The sequence below is a fragment of the Acomys russatus genome, chromosome 31 (genome assembly GCF_903995435.1).
Source record: "Acomys russatus chromosome 31, mAcoRus1.1, whole genome shotgun sequence".
In the NCBI taxonomy this organism is placed as follows: Eukaryota; Metazoa; Chordata; class Mammalia; order Rodentia; family Muridae; genus Acomys; species Acomys russatus.
The window spans coordinates 34,705,393-34,728,066 of NC_067167.1; the positions used below are offsets into that span (position 1 = coordinate 34,705,393).

Below are 22,674 nucleotides of genomic sequence, written 5' to 3' on the forward strand. Positions count from 1 at the left end.
AATATAATCACCCTCTGAAAATTTGCTTCCACTATACATATATACTCAGGAAATGACAACAAAGGTAAGTAGATGGCTAATTTATTTGAATAAGAGAAACTAATTTTATTTTAAAGTCTTTAAATAAATCTATTAAGAAAAGAAATGCATATATGTGATGGCCTGAATGCATGTAACTGCATCAAGCTTGTGCCAGAGCCTGGAGAGGTGAGAAGGTGGCGCAGATCCCACGGTACTGGTTAACAGGTTGTGATTTGGAGAGATCAGAGGTCAAGGTGGATTCCCTGCAACAGGAATTACAGGTTGTGAACCAGCTGAGCTGGTTTCTGGGAATTGAACCACAGTCAAGTTTGCTAGAAGAACCTGAGTACTTTTAACCACTGAGCCATAGATAAAACCTACAGGAATTTTTATGTCACCAATAGAGGGGATCAAACCCATGACTTTGGTGTCATTAACTTAACACTGCGCCCAACTGAGCCACCCTTCCATTTTTATTATATTTTTTAACTAGATGTAATTTCCTTAAACATTACAAGTACAAAGGATCATACATTTTAATGATAAACAATAAAACACAACTAAGAAAGACCTTTTCCACTATGTTTGTACAGCTCTCATAAAAGAATAACAAACTATTACTATGACTTCAAAATAAAAAGTCAGAGTGAGAAAAATTAGCATGAATTTAGTTAAGCTTGGCGATTCATGAATTATAAATTTGCAAGCCAACTTTCTCACAGTGGTGAGCCACAACACGCCACATTTCCTGGTATTTGCCTTTAGAAATATTCAAAGACTTTTTTTTTAAGTTGAAAAGTGTGTATCTCTTCTTTTTGCAATATTCATTAGTCTATTACTTACATTTCCCATTAATAATTTGAATGTGGCTACACAGATTGTCTTCTCGGAGTTTCAGGCAGAAACAATGATTTTTAAACACTTAGAGTTGTACTATAAAACACTAGTGTGGTTAAAGCAGTGTGGGAAAGCAGAAGCAAGTGTGAGTGTCTGCTGGTGAGTGGATCAGATTCATTTTCAGTGTCTATGAAGGACTGCTTGCAGCATGGCAAACCATTTCACTCAGCAGCATTACCAGGCAAGCATTTGTTCCCCTGGGTTTTCCTTCTTTGTTCTTTTTAATGAGGGAGGAGTAGAGGAGGAGTACAGAGGTACAACCCATAGCACCAAAGAGCATCACAGTTTTTCCTCTGCCTAGATACTCCATAGAAGCCATCAACAAGAGTCTGCCCTTGCTGGGCATGGTGGCACACGCCTTTAATCCCAGCACTGGGGAGGCAGAGGCAGGCGGATCGCTGTGAGTTCGAGGCCAGCCTGGTCTACAAAGTGAGTCCAGGATGGCCAAGGCTACACAGAGAAACCCTGTCTGGAAAAACAAAAAAAACAAACAAACAAACAAAAAAAAAAAGAGTCTGCCCTTGTCAATAGTTGGTGAAACAGATATCTTTTTTTCTGTTTATGACCACCGTGCCACAGTGCATGCTTAAAATCACAAAGGAGATTATTGTTGTTATGTGTTATAGAAAATATTCAGTTGTTAATAAGTATAATCTATTATCACTCAGATGTCAATAAATCAGCACTAATTTAAAAAGGCTAGGTGTTCTCCAAACTTATGAGATGTAGAGGTTAATACTGTATTACTGAATGACTTTGGTTGAGAAATTGATACAGAACTTTGCAAGTAAAGCCCCCAAAAGTCTAGCACTCCTACTGAAATCACAATCTCATCCATCAATACCAGGTACTTTAGTAACATTTTACTTTCCAAGAGAAATTCATTGAGATATTGACAGATCAGAGAAGATGAGAATAGAGCCCAGTGAGTTAGGGTTTCTATGGCTACATAACCAGCATCCATATTAAGAATTCCATGCATAAAAGTCCAAAACACACAGAGAGAAAAAAACATTAAGCATAGATGTTAAACTATATTCCATTGAAATTTTATGAGCACTATCCTACAGCCATTAGCAAAGGCTGTTTCGTTCATCATCTAAGGCGACTGCTGGCCATATGAGTTAGATGGTGTAACACACACACACAAGTGAACACATGGTTTGGCCACGACATGTTACAGACTTTGCAAAGAGGCTGAAAATAACACTTTGTGGAATGCCTTGTTCCGAGTTGTTCTTTTTGTAGTCTGTGTTGAATTATTATTTTTGTCTGTGTGACATCTGTGTCATCAACTACTTTTTATAGCACAAGGGACTCTGAGCTAAAAAAAAAAAGGGGGGGGATATTTTCTATTTCTACCTTTTCATCTTAGAGACTAGTGGTGCCAGTGGTTGCAATGTATTTCTGGGTAGATTTCTTGGGAAGAATTGTATTTTGTATTCTTGGTCTCCTTGGACCTGCATGCTGATTCCTTCCACAGACTAAGGAAGATTCAGCCATCATCTCTGTCAGACAGCTTCTGGTCCTTTCACTCTGTCTGTTCCCTAACGGACTTGTCCAGTGCTCATGTTGACAGTGTCCTAAAAGCCCCTTCATCTTTCTTCATGTTCTTACATTCCTATAAATTGTCTCCCCTATGATAATTATTCCTGGTGAGCTGTCTCTGATTTGCTGATGCTTATGCTTTCTTCCGTCTGCTGGTGAACCCTTCAAGTGAATTTTCGTTCAGCTGTTTATTTCCATGCCCTTCTGATACTGCTAAGTATGTTAATCTTTGTTGAAATTCTTAACCTGCTCTTTCTTTTTATCTTAGCTTAAGTGCACATACTTACCATAGGGATTTTACACTAACAAGTAGACAATTAACTCTATCTTGTCAAGGAGGGCTTTCTAGATGTGTCTGCTGGTTTCTTCATTTTTGGCCTTTATTATGTCAGGGAATTTCCACAAATCACCCTCCTTCTCAGGTTTCTAGAGAAGCTTCATGCAACAGAAGGCCTATACAAACCACCATTGCTGGATTCTGGAAGGACTAAACCAACCAGTTCCTTCTCAGAAAATAGCCGACAGCTGTGGCTTCTGCTTACTCTGTCCTGAGCTAGGAGAGAAATTGTGAAGTCTAACTGTCTAGCCCATGGTCTCCATGCTCCCTAAGTGTCTAGATCACATTAGATGCATCAGAAGTCCATGTCTAGAAAGCCAAATGTTCTCTTGGGAGGAAGCCCCAGAGAAGTGAGGGTGTTGTGTGCACAGTTACAGCATCTCCCCACAGGAAACTAACAGTTGGAATCCCTGCCCATCTTTTTTTTTTTTTTCTGAACATTAAGGAAAGTCCTCTGTATCTTCTAGTCCAAAGCTGTCTCTGAACTCTCTCAGGTGGCTAATCTCTGTCAGATCTGTCAGAATGAGAAGACTGGTGAAGCAGATCACTGCAAGGTTGCTGTATCTTTTAAGGATGCACCTTTGTGAATACCTAAGCCTAGTGATGAGAGGTTTTTCTGACGGTATGACCTAGTTGTAATTCTCTGAGAGTTTATGTGGGCATGAATGATACCTCTAAGTTTTTTTTGAATTTTATCTTTTAAGCAATGTTAAGAATGTCATCTTTCAAAAGTACTGGGTGTTGGCAAGGCTGTGCTTCTAATGAAAAAAAAAAAAGAAAGAAAGAAAAAACAAAAACAAAACAAAAACAAAAAAACCAAACCATTATGCCTACTAGTAATGTCATGGTACCCAGTATACCCAGTAAATACACCCTTTGTGTCTGAACAAGGACATAATTTAACAGTAGTCTAGAGATCTACCTTATGGCAAAATTGGTGTACATCAAACAATGAGAAGAAGACTTGAAAAAAATCAAGCTATAAAAGTTTGGATACAGTGATCTATATGCTGAAGAAATAGAATGTAAGTGTTCTGGGCAGGCCTGTGAAAGGAAGCTATGTAGAATGAGAGAAGAGGTTTCTATATAGAAATTTGCAGCTGTAAGTCAAGATAAATGCTGCATAATATGGATGTGCTTTGCAAAAGACTGCAGGTCTACTTTTAGTCCTGTCACAAGCTGTCTGTCCCTTTGTACATAGAACACGTATCAAACTTGATGAGGAGGAAAATGGAACACATATATGTTTGAATAGATAATCTAAATCCTGAAAGATAGTCTTCAGTATTGGAAACACCCCCACCAGCAAATCTCAGGAAAGAAATGGCTCAATTAGCAGATACCAGGAGGTATAATTGCATATATCTCCTTCAAGAGTTAAGACAGAGCTGATTAGCCCAAGAACGCTGCTTTTTCTAGTAACTCTTCTTCCTTAGCCAGTCACCAGATAAAGAATCAACGTATAGTTCACAAGATCATTTTTCCTCATTACTGAAAGTAAAGCAAGATTGGTAGGAACTGGATATGCCAGGGGCCCTCAATTCCCAATGACTTTCATTGTTAATGAAACCCCCCTTTGTTTCTAAATTTGTAAAGATGTTCTAATAACATTTTCGCAAAATGATTGCTCTGGGGACAGTTTAAGATCTCTTTGTATAAACCAAAGTCATTAAGAATAAATGAAAAAGCTCATTTGTTTGTAAAGCATTAGCTAGGAAATCCACAGAACCCATAGTTATGAATGGTACAAATGAGTCCTGTGAGATATTGGATATCAAGATTACAGGGATTGAGGGCCCCTTCCTAGTGAACATGAAAATGGTTTATGAACATGTGAAGATCCCCAAGGTCAATTCTTTTTAACTGTTGCCTCGGAAGCAAATCTTTTAATGGGATTTTAACTGCTGGTAGGAAAGCTCTGTTTGAGTTCTTTGGGTATTGTATGCAAGCATGGACATTGGGCAAGTCTTAGCTAGTCACCTGGATGAAAGAAGAATGGGTAATGTGTTGCCAAAATAAAATGCTTTTATCTTAGAGTAGTGCCACCGCAGAAATTATTGCCTAACTAGTGTGACTTGTACTATAGTTTTCATTCCATTCTCATCTTAAACAGGATTATGACAGAGTTAATTTGCATGATAAAAGTTTTAAATACATAGACGTTCAGCATATCATTATGGGACCCTTTATTTTCATGTTTCAGTGATATATTTAATTTTTTATCTTGCTAAAGGCAATTGCTTGAAAATAAAATAGTTTGGAAGTAGATATAAAAAATTAAATAAGAGAAAGAGAAAGACATTTCTTCAGGGATTTTGGTTTTGTTTCTTTTTTTAACCTGAGCAAAAATAATAGTCGTGTTAGTCTGTTGGACCTACTGTAAGAAAGAACTATAAACCAGGTAGCTTATTACAAACAGATTTCTTCCTTCCAACTCTGAACTGAAGTTTGTGACTGGTAGTAACATCAGTTTCAGGTGAGATCCTTCTTCAAAGAAGCTAAATGCTGCCTTCTGGGGCTGGACGGCTCTCTGTTTCTTTTCAAAGAAGCTTACACTGTGAGATCTCTACTCCATGCCCTAATTAATTCTCAATGGCCACACCTCCTAACACAGTTCATTTAGGTAATTAAGAATTCAGTACAGAAGTTCTGTGGGGGACACAAATATTCAGTCCATAACAGTTTTAAAATGATATTAAATCACAGTAAACTGATACTTTAATTAATTAATTAGAATTAAGACATGTAAGCAAACATGTAAGACAATTGCCCAAGATCCTGTTCAGAAAGCTGTTCCCTCTCTTTGGCAAACTGTTGGCATGAATGGATACTGGGGAGCGGGGAGTAGAAGCTATTGTTTTCACTAGTGTACTTATTGGTGAGCCCATGAGACTCCAGTATTTCATGAAGATTGCCTGGTTAAACTCAGTGGTCATGAAACAACACAAAAAGAATAGTGAACCTAGGAAAAGGAAGGTTGGGAAGTCATGTGGATGGGAAAAGGATAAAGTATAGAGATAAGAATGATGAGAAGGGCAGGATGTTGGTGGCGCATGTCTTTAATCCCAGCACTTGGGAGGCACAGGCAGGTGTATCTTTGTGAGTTCAAAGCCAGCCTACCTACAGAGTGAGTTTCAGGACATCCAGGGCTACAAAGAGAAACCCTGTCTTACAAAAAGAAAAAGAATGATCAGAATGCTTTATATATGCTATGATACAGTTAAATGTCTGTATTACAGTTTTATTGCTGTAAAGAGACACCATGGCCAGAGCAACTCTTATAAAGTAAAACATTTAACTGGGGCTAGTTTACAGATTCAGAGGTTTAGTCCATTATCATAATGGTGGGAAACATGGTGGTGTGCAGGCAGACATGGTGCTGGAGAAGGAGCTTAGAGAATGCTACATCTGGATGCAGCAGAGGGAGACTGCCACACTAGGCTTAGCTTGAGGCCTCAAAGCCCGCCTCCACAGTGACACACTTCCTCCAACAAGGCCACACCTATACCAATGGTGCTATGTCTCCTAACAGTGCCACTCCCTATGGGCCAAGCACACGAGTCTATTGGGGGCGATTCCTATTCAAACCACCACGTTGAGGAATAAATTTAATGTAATTTTAATTAAATAACATAATGTGTTTATTCATCGGGAAGACTGAAGGGATAAACAGAAGAATATTAACAACATTTTTCAGTGGTCCAAGTGTCATAGGTAGCTAGTCTTTTTGTTAAATTATAACTTCAAGTTTAATAATTAAATAATTTCGCTGATATGTGGGAAATAATCAAATATTTAACTACATTTGCAAAGATATGGCTTTTACTATTAGAATAAAACTCATCCATTGAAGCCTCTATAGAATGTGCAGACATGATACTAGTAATGATTTAAATGTTAAAACAAAGCATCTTCCAAAGAAAAATTACATTGATTGAAGAAAAAAATCGATACTACTTTAAATATATATTTTTATATTTAATAAAAATATTCATCTATTTTCAAGTGGGTTCCCTGGAACTAATTTGGCCAGCAGTTTGTTTCTAGTCAGGGTGAGTCAAGGTCAATGCTTCGGGCTTCATTTTTTCATCCTAATTGGACAGGGCTAAAGTTCAAGGGTTCCAAAGTTCCTTCTTGCTCTGTTAGTACAAGAGCCTTTTCATTAGTGATCGTATTAACATTGAAATGCGGGTTTAATTATTTTCGAAGACAATGAGAAATATTGCTCAAAGGAGCCTATCTCAGAACGCCACTGCCTCTCAATGGGGCTTCACATGCCATCAATACGGAATGGGGCCCAACATTTAATTAATTTTAATTAATGAACATCGCATTAACTCATTTGAAAGGTTGGCTATCAATTCTTCACATGATGAACAGCTACGGCCGAGGCCTCATTGCCAGCACTCCAAGTCTCGTGCTTTAAAACTATTTGTTCTCCTTAGTCTTCCAGGATCGCCAGTTCATGAAATTAAAGTACCCAGCTGAAAAAAACAACTTGCTTTTACCCAGGTTGACTTTATGTGCAGTGCCCTGTGCCTCCTTCCCTTGCCTTCTCAGTTCTTCAGCCTCCTCACTGCCCCCAAGACCACCACCTCAAATAAAACTCAAAGCTGCTTAGAAAGAATGTGGGACTCTGCACCTAAATGTCAGATCATTCACCTGGAAAATAGGGGTAGTAATGCCTGACAGGGCTGTTACAATGGAGACGGGAGATGATCTCTATCCTGTGCGTGGCAGGCACACTGCCCTGTGCTTATCGTGGTATTGGCATGGATTTTTATCTTTGTGGTGTGCACAGTACAATGCTGGGAACAATAAAGATCATCATGAAATGTGTTAAGGACCTTCTTCCCTCTTTTCTCTCTCTCTCTCTCTCTCTCTCTCTCTCTCTCTCTCTCTCTCTCTCTCTCTCTCTCTCTCGCCTCTCTCTCCTCTCTCTCTCCTCTCCTCCTCTCCTCTCTCTCTCTCTCTCTCTCTCTCTCTCTCTCTCTCTCTCTCTCTCTCTCTCTCGTCTTGCGTGTGTGTGTGTGTGTGTGTGTGTGTGTGTGTGTGTGTGTGTGTGTGTGTGTGTGTGTATCCGTACATATATGGTTAGGTCAAAGGGCAACCTCAGCTGTTGTGTCAGTCCTCAGTGTTCTTTTGAAGACTTGGCACTCACCAACCATGTTAGGCTTCCCCATCCACCTCAATAGCACTAGATAACAAGAAACGAACTACTATGCCTGTCTTTTTTACTCACCTGAGTGCTGAGGACCAAACTCAGGTTCTTGTGTTTGCATTGCAAGCATTTTACCAGCTCAGCTATAACCCTAGCCTCAACAATTTTTAGAATAAAGTAGTAACCAGCCGAGTGATTAATGGGATTTTAAAAAGCATTTTTAAACAATCAAAACAAGAAACAAATAATTTTTTCTAATTTTCAAGTTTAATGCAGTCACATAAAATACAACTTTATAATGAGATCTAAATTTCTGGCATCTGTTAATCAATTATGATGCTCCTTGGAATTCCTATAACAGCTCTGACATCCAAGAGGAGTGCTGGTGTGATGAAGTGTCTCTATGATGGCCCCAGTAGAGGCAGCCAGTGACAGTGTAAAAGCCACTAGACAGCAAATGCATTAGTGAAGCACTTTCACATCATACCTAGGAAGACTCTGCTCTAGAACATTCTCCCTCTCATGTTCAGGGTATGCTTATTCCCAGTGAGCACGAACATAACAAAAGGAACACTGAAATCACAGAACAAAGACAAGTCAATTCACAGCAGTCTGCACTGCCCCCATCATCTGGAAGACCAACACAATGGAACCAGGTGCTGATGGGAACAAATATAATTAATAGATCTGAAAGTGTTCTGAGCTGATGATCAATATTTCTTGAAATTCTAATTTTGCATGTATGAAAGTGGTATGGACTGCTCTTTCTAGTGGCTGGTGGCAAGATTTGAATGCTTTACAGAGAAACAACAGTTTAATATAACTATGCTCCTTTTAAGAGGATTTGGAAATTTTCACTTTGAAAATGATATTCACTTTAAGTTCAAATAAAGCATGTGAAATTATTTTAAATGTTTATGTTCTATACATAATGTAGGACTTTTTTGTCCTACTAGCAGGGAGAAGGGTGATAAAAGCTAAGTATACGACCATTTAATAAAATGTAATGGTTAAAGCGCACACACATGCAGAGGAGAGAGGGAGAGAGAGAGAGAGAGAGAGAGAGAGAGAGAGAGAGAGAGAGAGAGAGCCCTAGGAAGAATAGCACACAGGCCCGCGCACACACACACACACACACACACACACACACACACACACACACACAGAGGAACCATCAAAGAAAAGATGGAAAGACTGCTAATTAGTGTCAAAGCAAAAACACTCATCAGTGTGAAAGATAAGAAGAGCACTGAGCAATGAAAAAGCAACATCATAAAGAAGAAGTAGAGGATTTGTAAGTTCTTTTTCTCCGCCACTGGACTTAAGCTCAGCCCCCTGAGAAGCTGAGAGCAACGACAGAATTGTCATGTCTTAGAGCCACTAGGACTTTCTTGCCATGCAGTCAGAATCAGTTTTGTCCATCACAGATCACGACAAAAATAGAAAAATTAAAAATTCTATGATGACTCACAAAACAGGGCTGCTAATATTAATAACTACGAACACAGCAGAATTTAAAACATAAGATGTATACCGTTGTAGTTGAAATTGTGAAAGGGGGCGATAAATTGCCCTATTTATAGATATTCGGGTTAAAAATGAGACTAAGTGTTTCCCGAGCACCGTCTGCCTGTGATCCACAGCTTTCTATTTCATCTGCATGTCCCAGCTGAGTGTGTGGCTTCGTCTTCACTCAGCTCCGGCCAAGGCACTACAAATCTGTTTTCTATAACACAAAGTCTTCATATATCAAACATATTAATGATCTTGTCTAAATCACAATAATTATGGGTCAGTACTCTGGATTAACTGTTAAGCTGGCGATGAATGATAAGAACCGCACTTCCATTCCAATAGCAAGTACATCAGCAGTGCTGCTCAAATTATGGCCCAGGTATGAGCATCTTTAGAACTCCCAGTGATAAATTCACCTCCACATCACCAAATGTCATTTGCTACCTAGAAATAATTTATAGCAGCAGCCATCATATCTCGTAGCAATACAAAGGCTAAAAATTTATGTGGCTTTATTATTTCTATCCAAGTACAACTTATATAAATGGGAGTGATCAGCAAAACTGCAGTTTCTCTTCATACCATTAACACATGTCAGTGAGGGTAGCCAGCTGATTCTCCAGCCTGGGAAGAGCTGACGGTCATAAAGTAATTTTTCGGCATGACAACAGAGCTGTCCGGACAAGGGCATGACTAATTCTTTTTCTCACTATGCCTTATTTTGGATAAGCAAATGCTAGTACCCATTTGTGTGTGTATGTGTGTGCACATGTGTGTGTCTGTGTGCCCATTGTTTTACACAAATATAATTTTTAGATTTTAACTGATATGTGTAATACACAACAAATGGTGTACTTTTTGAAAATAGAAAATAATCTTATATGTATTAAATCTGACATTATCTCTGAAATTACATTACTATATATATTTATTTCTATATGTTTATTATATATTAGGCCTTTCAACTATCTTCTTATTGGGAAAATTTACAAAATGTCTGTTAAATTTCATACATGTATGTATTCAAAGGAATGCAATTTATGTCATATCATATAATAAAGGATACTTCTGTAAAATAATCATAAAATATATAATCCAAATGCAATAATATAAATTACAAAAGAAAAACCCAACCTGAATACTTGGGAAAAGGAGACCAGCATGAACAGATAAAAATACAACAAATTGTGTCTAAAAGTCCAGTGTGCTTTGGAATGCTATAATCAAGGAAAACACACAAGCTATTGTTTTGTTCATTAACTGAAATACTTTAAATGTAAATGTGTATGTACTAATGTATTTGTTATATACCAGTTAAAGCACTTAATGCTTTTGAAACAATAAGCAAACAGCGAATACACTGAATGGCTATACCCCATATTTTAGGAGAAAAAGAGTGTTTGTATTTAAAAGTTAAATAGCACTATCCAATACTTTGCTATTTGGTTTTGTAATGTGTCTAAGATAGATATATATATGAAAGAATTTTGAAAAGAAAACTTTGTAGACATTGTAATAAGTTTGTAGAATTTCTATAAATTATTCTATTCACATTATTGAACATTGCTGTGACATTTTTTAAATCTAGACATGAAATATATTATAGCTAGTGATTATGAGTGACACGGAGGAACAGGCTTTTCTATTTTGTTCTGCATACTCAAAAAATTATGAGAAGAATAAAGATAAAGTTAAAAATCTGGTTTACAGTATCTACTTTGTATACTACCAAAGAAAAGACCACTATAGCATATTGAATTTAAAGCAAGGTTTAATCATAAAATAGAAAGTGAGGGTATGTGTGTTGGTTTTCTGGGGGTTTTACTATGACAAGTTACACAAAGCTGTTCACATTAGCTGGATAGCAGATGTCTGAAACAGAATGCTTGGATCTTTCAGGGCATTTTAAGGGTAAACCTATCCCATGATTCTCTCCTCCCTCAGTGATGCCCAAAAACCTACATCTGTTCATTACAGATTTCCGGCAGTCTCTGCCTCTGCTTTTATACAACTCAACTCCAGTGCCTTTTGCCTTCTATACTGTTTTGTAGAAAAGCTCCTCACTAGATGAGGGTTTTCTCTGATGACAAGATTGTGTCATCTTGAGATCTTCTGCTCTATTGTCTTGGCAAAGACCTTATTTCTAATAAGACTATACTTACAAATAAGGTTCGAAATTTGGAAACTCGCTTTTAGAAGTCATTTTTTTAATCAACCCATGGTAGAATGTGTGTATGCCTTTAATTCTTCCATTATTACCAGGAAACTAGGAACCCTTAAAGCTCCATTTTACTTTTGATATATTTTAAAATATTCTTTAAACAATTTTATTATTCCATATCAAATTTTGCCATAAGTGCAATGTTAAATAAATGCTACACTGTATTAAGAGGGTTATGTGAATTATTTTCATTTTTTTCTTTTGACATAGAGTGAATCATATACCTTCAATCTATAATTGGCTACACTCACAAGGGGAAAAATTAAAAGAGTGGTGTTGCCAAAGTAATATTCTTACTGATCATAGCAGTGTTTGTATTGTTTTGGTAAAGTGTGTAAGAAATCTTATTATGGCCACAGACATTGTAATGATCCTAATAAGTGTATCTGCACCTATAAGTATAATCTACTTACTTTGAGTTAGAATGCTTAGGCAACGACATATATTGGCTATTAAGTTTTGACTGGATAAATTATATTAACTTGTATTATAAGGTTTATCAAGATAGCTTTCTCAATTGTCTGTGTAGATCTGTATTTATTTTACACTTACTCTATGATAAGCATGCTGCTTAAATAAGGCTATTCTATAATTAATCTACAGGTAAATTTTTGATAAATGGCATGAGAATTCAATAGTATTGTGCCTAACGTCAGTATAATATTAGACAAACAGTCCTAGCACAATAAGAAAATTACTATTGGCAGAAATGGAGAAAAACCAATTACAATGTAAAGAACAAACTAAATTAAATTACATTACCTTCAAAAAGCATACTTTTGTAAAAATTAAAATGCCTTAAAGAAATAGTATTGAGCATTTGCCTTGATAAATGGTTAGTAATATATTTTTGAAGTAAAATGCCAAGAAAAGCCCCAAATGTTAGGAGAAAGAAACACATATATAATTATTTCTACATTTAAATTAGAAATTAAAATAAGTAATTAACACGTTCAGACTAAAATTTAAGACTGACTATAACAAAATGAATAGAACTATGACCTTAATGTAGTTAGTAATACAATATATCCTATTAAAATCCCCACTATCCTTCAAGTATATTAAAAATACAGCTAGGTTTGTTAGATCTTCAACTAGCTCAGTCACTCAAATGTCACATGATATACTAATTTATTTAGTAAAATATTAAATTCCTCATCTCAGAAAGAAAGTTGGCATTTTACTGTGATTCCAGGGATGGAAAAGAAAACTTACAATTCTTTCTCATGGTTTTATGAATTCTCACAACATGAAGACCTATGGGGTCTACACATGCTCTGACTGTGAGTCCTAGCACCGGCAAAGATTCTCAGACTAACTAAAATTATAACAGTTATTACTACATTCTCTACATTATTTCTCTTCTACCGACATAGCTTCTACAAAGTGCTTGTTTGGTAAGATAGTCTGACCTTAGGACATGGTCCCCTAAAGCTCTGAGTAAGGTGAATAATCAATTCACTAAGATTCTCGCTTGTTCAGCAAATAAAACCAAAACAAGCAGATTAACTGAGAAAGCTTGCAAAACTTTAAAAGGATGCTCTTATGTCAGTTGATAATGCTCAATCAGATAAACTTTTAGAGAGATGCAAGAATCTAATCCCAAGAAAGGACGCTGATGAGGGAACTTTTTAAAAGCATATCACTGCTTACAGTTCAACACCTTTTTCCTCCTTAGACTCACTAGTGCGAATCTTTACCCATGGATGTGGGACCAGCTAAAGAGCTGCAGTGGGGTCACCCTCACTTACACTGTCTCTTGTTCTTTCTTCCTCACTTCCATTTGTGCTGTCTTCCTGTGAAAATCAGACACTATTTGTGCGACACATGATTAACATGTTGGTCAGCCCTTTGTATGGTGAGGTTGGAGCCATGTTATCCTCTTCTGCATTGGGTCGCTGGAGCCCTTTTAGCATGACGCCTACAACATGACAGAACCTAAGAATATATTTTATATCTGAATCAAAAACTACAATAGTTATAATTAATTCCGTATGAAAAACATGCAAGAACGTTCTATTTTAGGAACATAGCTGAAAATTAAACATTATACTGACTATTAATTATATCCCCATTCCTCAAAAGTAGACTTGGGAACCTGGCCATATGAAATTAGAGCTGTCACAAGGAAGGATGAGCTACGATAATGATTGTGCTTCTTAGCCTTAAGATGATGGAAGAATTGAAAGTGAGGCGCCAATACAGGGCATGATGTTGATGGCATCTGGTTTTAAGGCAGCTTTGGCCAAATTCTAAGGCATTGTTTTTCCATTTCGCAGTCAAGCTTTCACAGCATGACCAGCCACTGTTATGGAAACAGCAAATTTTAGGCCAAAGAGGTGAAGGAAAGAAAGAGAGAAACCGTTCTTTTGTTTTTCATTAATCATATAACTCAAATTGGGAAAAAGAAAAAAGATGTAAGAAAGTTTTCATCTGGAGAATGGTAATGGAAAGTGTTTTGAAATCTGCATCCCAAACAGGTCAGTGTGTAATGTATTATCCACATTAACCCAAGAATTAAGATGGAATTAATACATCTGCAAAGAGCCATGTTTCAAGTGCCATTTTCATAGCCAGGGCAAACCAGGAGGCATGCACATAGCTTTCTAGGAGATGTGTCCCATAATATAGAAGGTATGAAGCAGAGGCTGACCAAAGAAGGCCTCGCATGGGACGTGGACCTGCTTCCCACATAAGGAAATGCTAGTGAGGAAAATACAGCTCACTGTTATGATACTGAACATTGAACACCCTTGCAGTGTCATTTCTAATATTCTGATATTCTGGCTAAAATATGAAGCTATAGAAGTCTTTAGGAGGTAAAGAGATCCATATCTTGAGTTGTAAAACATTAGTTAATTGGTAAATTAGTATTTGAAGCAAAATACTTAAGGATGGTTAAGAAAATTTTAGGAACCTTAAAATTAATATGTAAACTGCATATCTTGTGGTACAAAACAGAACACAAATAGTTATATATTTTAAAGAGAAATGAATTAAAACAAAATAAAGAATCTTTTAAGGTTCTCATGCATAAGTTCAAGGAATTTTAAAAATATATGATATCATATATATATGTCAATATATATATAACTTTGAGTAGGTAAGGCTTTACATTTTTAGCAAAATAAATTTATAACATGAAAAGCTATGAATTTTAGGAACAGAGGTAGAAAAATAAAGCTAATTTGGAGAATCAAGTGAATGTTAAGATTCTTGGGTTATGCTCACACCACAGTTAAAAACAGCTATTCAGTGTTGTGATCTTTCAGCCCCTGGTCTTGAGTCTCTCTCTGTTACATGTGCTTTCTGTTTAGACAGTCTTTTTCATTTATCATCCTTTCAGTTTCTACTATATAATAACTCAGCAGTCTCCAAAGTGATATATTCATACCTAAGGAGTGAGGGAACCTATGAATTATGTCGCACGAACCAAGGTCCAAAACACTACATTTTTCTTTTCTCTAAATGTTTCTATTTCTTCCACCACCTAGAGAAACAATAATTCTCATTCTCATCTATGTTCTATCTTCCAAAGGTGCATGGTAGTGCAATGGTAAAAAAAAAAATTTTAAATATTGGTTATATTTGTGAAATATGATTTAGAGTCTTTTTTTTGTATTCACAAAAACACAAAGGAAGGGCTCATGCTGTCAGATAATGAAACTTGATCATTGATTATTCTGATAATTAGCATAAAATTTGTAAATATTATGAAAAATTCCTTCATATTGCTTTTTGTTCTTATTTAAAAGTATCTACATGTAGAGAAATACGTATATACACACATACACACACATACACACGCATGTACACACATGTACACATATACACACACATGTACACACATACACACACATGTACACACATACACACGCATGTACACACATATACACACGCATGTACACACATACACACGCATGTACACACACACGTACACATATACACACACATGTACACACATACACACACATGTACACACATGTACACACATACACACACATGTACACAAGCTCACAGATGGTAGGAAAGTTTCATACAGCAACTCATAGAAAGCTTTCTAAGTAACATTATAGTGGAGTGAAAGCCCGGAGACGAGGGAAGAATGACAGAGATTCTGTGACTGCTATGAAGCCAAAATCCCTGCAAAACCCTCAAGTTGTTCCTCAGAGCTGTCCAGAAGATTCTTAAAACTCTGGCTTGCTCCACAATACTTGATGGTAAGTCCCTGTAGCTGAAAACACCATATGCTTCGGTCACAGGACATGGAGACATCAAGATGACCAGGAATGACTGCTAAACCAATATTAATAATATTGGGAGATGCTATCCAGGAAGCTGTGGGGGAAAGTCACTCTCGGTCTTAATCACTTATGTACACTGTGAACTATAGCCATGACTAGGCTGACAGATTCCCATGACGGCAGTAACTGAATAAACATTAAGGGGTAACCAGCCACATTCCTCTTGTCTTCAAAGCCTGATTCATAGGAGGACATACTTGTGTGGTATTATTAATCTTTCTAAAAATCTATGGTTGGGAAGCTCATAAGCCCCAGGACATTATTTTGCTAAACAAATACAGTATAAAACTATTCTCTAAATTTATATCTCTGTACTTATTGATTAGTTCACATCTAGAACCTCACCAGAGAAGCTTATTTGGATAGAGGATAGTGGTTAGCACAGAAACTCATGACCATTTGAGTGTAGAGAATACATGCCAGTAGAGTATTCAGGCACAAATAAGGCATATACTGTACACATGCATGCACACACACACGTGCGCACGCGCACGCATGTAGGAGAGAGAGAGAGAGACACAGAGAGAAAGAAACCCAGAGAGACCCAGAGAGAGATGGAGATGAGGGAGAGGGAAGGAGAGGGAAGGGGAGAGGGAGAGAGAGAGAGAGAGAGAGAGAGAGAGAGAGAGAGAGAGAGAGAGAGAGAGAGAGAGAGAGAGAGAATATCTTGAGGAGGCAGGAGTATTTTTAAAGAACTATATGTCTAGGAGGACCTCAGAGAATGAAACAGTGTCTTCTGGACATGGCACGAATATTTCAACCACAAGCTCACAGCATCAGTGGTGCACAAAGGAGTCAACATTTTAGCATAGAGTGGGATTAGGCAAATGAATCCCCATTGCTAACTAAGAAGCTATTGACAGCAGATGACTTCTGTAGAAAAGAGAGTCAGTTTTCTTCAGGGGTCTACTAGATCTTGTCTGCAATCATACTGATAAATGTCTCCTAATAAGCGCAACTAAGTTATGCCTTTTAGACTCCTCTGGTTACATTCGGAGAATCTGAAAGGACCGAAATTTAAAATGCATGTTAGCAGTATACTATGAAATAAATCCTTAAAATTATTTAAACATCTGTTTGATATAAATTGTTATATGTCATCTCAAACATATTTTAAAGGACATATGGGCACAGAGACGAAGCTTGTGCAATTATTTTATAGGTATTCCATGAATTTCTTCTGTTCAAAAATGCAGGCATTAGTTTTTGCCACTCTTCCTTCTTTAATAATGCTCAAAACTTTTCACCTCTTTCATCTTTGATGGACAGCTTTCAGCACAACATTTTAAAATTTGGGTTAATACAATCAACCTTTAGACTAATTATGTTCCTACAATCATGCTTTGACTAGCACAGATCATAGGCCTTTTGTTGGTGGCATTGCTTGAGTTTCATTTTTTGCTTCCTGTGACTGGTTTTGAAATTTGGTCCCTACCTTTGCTGGTATGAATGAGAATGGTCATCATAGGCTCATGTATTAGAATACTTGGCCCCTGGGTTGTGGAAGTTTTGGGGAAGGAAAGTTGGCCTTGTTGAAGGACGTATGTCACTGAGGATGCGCTCTGCAGTTTCAGGAGCCCTGTGTCATTTTCCTTTAGCTGTGTCTGCTTATATTTGTGGATCAAAATGTAAGTTCTCAGCTACTGACCCAGCACTGTGTCGGCCTGCCTGCTGCCATGCTTCCCACCATGGTGGTCATGGACACTAAGCCTCTGGGGCTGTGAGTCCAAGATTATATGATTTCTTTTGATTAGTTGCTTGGTTGTAGTGTTTGGCTGTAACAATTGAAAAGTAGCTAAGACACCACTCCATTAGACTTTATGGTCTATAAATTAGGATCGTGTATTATCAATGCATGCCAAGTTGATGGGGTCTAGCATCAGATCACTAAAATCTGCAACATTCTACGTGTCTTATCAGGGCACCAAGCAAATAGAGCTGCTCAATATATGATTAATGAATATGGCAGCATCTGTCCTTGCATTAAATGACCAAAGGAGTAAAACAATGGGTCTAGTGTGGGGAAAGTGAATGGTTTATATTCACATGCAGTAGGTGTGAAAAACTGATGTGTATGCTAAGACTTTGGGTAACCTGCTGACTTCAGAAGCACAGTTGAGATCTGAGTAGCTGTCTGACTTAGCCTAAAACGCATATTTGCTCAGCATAAATCCAGGAGCAAATGTAATTCTGTAACTCGGTTCTCTGTTGGTCTGGGAAGCCCTGTGCTTTTCATTCTAAGTATAGAGTCCTTGCTCTGTCCCCTCCTCTACAAAACAGCTATGCTGTTAAGCTAACATTGAAAGGCAGTTCTGGATGGAGAAAAACTTCAAGCCTATGAATGTAAAATTTGGTCTAATATATGATAGAAACTTTTCTGAAGGAGTAGGGCCAGAATAACTAAAAAAAAGTGGACTGTAAATTAGAGGTTGTTGGGGGTGTAGGTAATATAAAGTATTAAAAATCGATTCACTTAGACCATGATGCAAAGAGTCCTTTGCCCTTTTATATTTATACTCTAATAGAAGAAAGAACTGATAGACAAAGATTAAATACAAGGAAAGTGGCATATAGTCTATATTTTGAGAAGTAATAAAGTATAACTAATGGAGGTCCATGTGTCATAAATGGCAACAAATTATCAAGAACAGAAAGGAAAGGTAATATTTGCTTAGAGACCTAGATGGGCAGTGTCTTTTAAAGAAAGATAAAAGAATAAATGTCCTCTTGTTCATAATTTTGAATAGCTTTGATAATATTGTTCTTTCTCTATCACAGTTTGTAAACCCCAAACTTGCAAAATGTAGGCTCAATACTAAAGACCTGTGATAAATGTTACCAGCTCTAATTTTGCCATTTAAAATTCCCATTAACCACGACACAGAACAAAGGCGGTCTTTTCCTTCTGAAGGGTGGCTACCTAAAGACAGGTAGTCATTCTCTCACTGACCTCTCCTAAGCTGGGTGGTTGATGAGGTAGATGATTGCCACTTACCTGACAAGGAATTTTTAGAGTTTGCCAAGGTTCTCTAGTTGAACAGCAAACAATTTGATCACAAATTGAGTTATCTGGTGAGTTATCCTTGCTTATGTCAGCTGTTCTCAAGGTGTGTCCCCTCGAGCAGCTTAGCTATGTGGAATCTTATTATAAATGTGGACTATTAGACCCTACTCTACCAACTTAACCACAAAATGTGGGTGTGGTGCCTTGTAAACCAAAGTCCCATGGTGTTGATGCCTACTGATGCTTAAGAGTCACATGGTCCATTTACAGTTACTTATAATGCGACTGCAGACAGCACTTAATATACATTATGCTGATTTTATTTTTTCAATATTTTAAGCCAATTTTGAAAAATTACATAGGGTAATTTGACCCACAGTGAATGAAATGTAGGAACTAGGCTGAAAGGGACAGGTGGCCCTGTCCTTCTACTGGCCATCTGGGAAAGCTGCAGAACCTCTACAGGACCTGCCTTTTCCATGGACAAAATTAAAAGAAAAGTAGTTAGACTGCACACAAAAATTGGCAACCTCTGAAATGTAACAAGCATCAAAATTAAGGTGCGTGTAGATTTACGACCAGCATTAATGATATATTAGTGGCATTATAAATAATTACATGAGCAGTGAAGTCTGTGAATTAAGCTCATAAACTTTCAGAGAGGTTCCTCTACTCGATGGTATGGCTTCAAAAGGAATTTCAAACATTATTCAAGCTCCATAGACCTTTACTATGGAAAGGGTACTGTCCTGTTTCAAAGTATGTGTGTCTGAGAACATTTCTGTATGTGTGCGTGCGTGCGTGCGTGCGTGCGTGCGTGCGTGTGTGTGCATGTGTGTGTGCGCGCGCGCATAAGCCAGAGGATAGCTTAAGGTGTTGTTACTCAGGAACTTCCTACCTTGGTTTTTGAGACAGGATCTCCTATTTAGCCTGAAGCTCACGAAAAGGTTAGGCTGGTTGACCAGCAAGTTCCAAGGAGTCACCTGTCATTGTTTCTCCAAGACTGGGCTGATGGAAGCACACTTTTACACACAAAGCTCCTTCAAATAGAATTTATGTGCTGAACAGTCCTCTACCCACTGAGATGTTTTTCCCAGCCCCATTTTAAAAGTATTTTCTAAGTAGGGTGAGGACGCTGGTCTCCAGTTTACATGTTGGAAGAGTTTACATGTCACCTATTGAGTCAATCTTACATAGGAAGCTGACCTGTGCGTTTCTCAGGATTCTCTATAGGGAAACAGGCCTCACAGGGAATATATATTATAGAAGGGATTACTAGACTGGCTTACATCATATAGGCTGTGTGGTCCAAAAATGTTGATGTTGACCACCACCATACTCAGTACGGCTTTAAAGTTTCTGCTGCACTCACAAATGCTATTTGAAAAATAACACATTATTGTGGGCACGCATGCAGTTTCGGTTTAAATTTAATACTGACAAAAAAAGTTACAATCCCAGTATGGCCAATGGTGTAAACTCCACTGCATGCAAGTACAGAGACTGTCAAGTAGAAATTAATCTGCAGAAGCCAGGTATGCTCTGTACTTGACTTTGGCAAACTTCTAATTCTTATCTGTTTACGAGCAAATGAGAAAAGCCAGTTTCTATCTCCAGTTTATGCTCTCTTATATATTAATTTTTAAAATTCTGGTCTTTCCTATTTTTTTCCATTATTTTATTTTTAGGATGGAGATTTCCAAGTCTTGCAACCTCTCTCCTAGTTCATAGTTTCAAGACCTGTGTGTCATTTGTATGGTTCTCTATGAAGACTTGGCAATCTGTCTCCTTTCTGAACTGTGGCACTTGGCTGAACAGAGCCTGCAAATTGCAAGGCCTGAATGTAGCTCAATCCATTTTCATGCGTGACATCACCATTACAATTCAACACATTGTAGCATTTGAATATTTTAAAAGGGATCAGAATGTCGACTCATTCAATTTATCACCTACTGTTGCTCCTGAATTTTTCTCTCTGCTGATATCATCTCCAGCTACCCACTGCATTTTTTTTCCTTCCATTATCCCTCCTTGCACTGACTTTCACATCTGTTCCATCCTTCGGATTCTAATGTCTCTGATTTGACCATCTGCCCAATGGGCCAAGATGCTGGAACAGCTCTGCAGCAACCCCTACTATCTTTGAACCTCGCTACTTCTTGACTCATTGCTTTTCGTGTTTTCAGAATAAATATATGTTTTCTAACATGTTTCACATGTTATTCATGTGGCTTCCAATATTCCTCTGTACTTAGGTGGCGTCTTACAAATTTCTGTTTTTAAGGTCCCAGTTAAACAATCAAACAAATGGTGGGAAAAGAAACCTGACTAAGCAATGCAAGCCTGTTCTTTCCTTTATTGTTAATTTAAGAAAGTGAAACTTACATTTTTGGTGACAACACCTACCCGAAATTCCAATCCACACACTGCCCAAAATAATAGCCTAAACAGGAAGCCATCAAAGACAATTCCCAAAAATTGTGATACAGATGCTGAACTGTAGCTCTCTGCAACTGATGGCTTCTGGTGAAGGTGTGGATGAGGGAAGAACTCAGTTCTCTTTAAGGGGCTGGCCACTGAGAGTCTGCCCATGCTCCAGTGAGTATATAGGCAACACAAATTGAACTTGTCTTTTTTTTTTTTTTTTTTTTTTTTTTCTTTCTTGGAGAAATGGGCGGAGAGGACACAATGGTGCCTGATAGGCACTAAGAGGACTGGGAAGTAATGGTGATCAGGGTTATACTATGTGAAATTCTCAAAAAATCAATAAAATATTATATTCAAAAAAGGAAAGTTAAACCTAGCACTAACTATCAACTATCCTTTGTAGCAGTGTTCTACTTTTAAGATGCATATGGAAAATTGGAAGTCCCTAATCTTCACACGCAGCAGCTAAGTAGGTATGATATACCCCTTGCTTCAGTAGACCCCTAGTGGGTACCCCACACAGTTGGTTAAGCAAATCTTAGTAAATAGAGTAAGTCCTACTTAGCAAATCTGCGTGCCTTGAAACAAAAGAAAACAAAGCAGAGATCATTAGAGCAATGAAGAATCCAACAACAACAAAAAAATCATTAAAATTTTGGCTCGAACTTAATCATTTTTACCATGAATAAAGGCTAAAGACAGAACTATCAAAACCAAAAAGAGCTGACAACTTATGAATAAAGTTTTATTTATAAAGAAATTATGGGAATAACAGATTACAGAAGCTTGTGGTTGAAAACAAGTACTTTCGTTAAACTGGTCAGCATCCTGTGTGTACCATTTGGAATCTCATCCTCCTGTTTTACATTCTGGTCCAGGGCCACTGCTGCCCCTGGTCCAGGCCTGTCTAATCAACATAGTTTCACTCCAGGGGACAGAAAGCAACTTCTTCCAAGTAGGAATTTCTTCCTTTGCCATGTCCTCCCCTTTTCTTGTGCTCCCATTTTTTTTTTCAGAAAACAAAACTCTAAATGTATTGAACACCACTGTCACACTATATTAATAGAGCTATACATTATTATTTTTGAGGTCTCTCATTCTATTGGCTTTCCAGCTACCAGCTAGTACAAAAAATTGCTTAATAAGTTTGTCAGGTAAATGATTATTTTTAAAATTAGGATTTTTCAATAACTATACATTTTAAATGTGGGTGCTAGCTTGAATGCTCTTTGAGAAACT

General features: G+C 37.5%; 1 protein-coding gene across 1 annotated transcript in view; it reads right to left on the reverse strand.

Moving 5' to 3' along the window:
* Positions 1-22,674, reverse strand: part of Trhde (thyrotropin releasing hormone degrading enzyme) — a 438,539-nt gene that overhangs the window by 12,615 nt on the left and 403,250 nt on the right. The window lies entirely within an intron of this gene.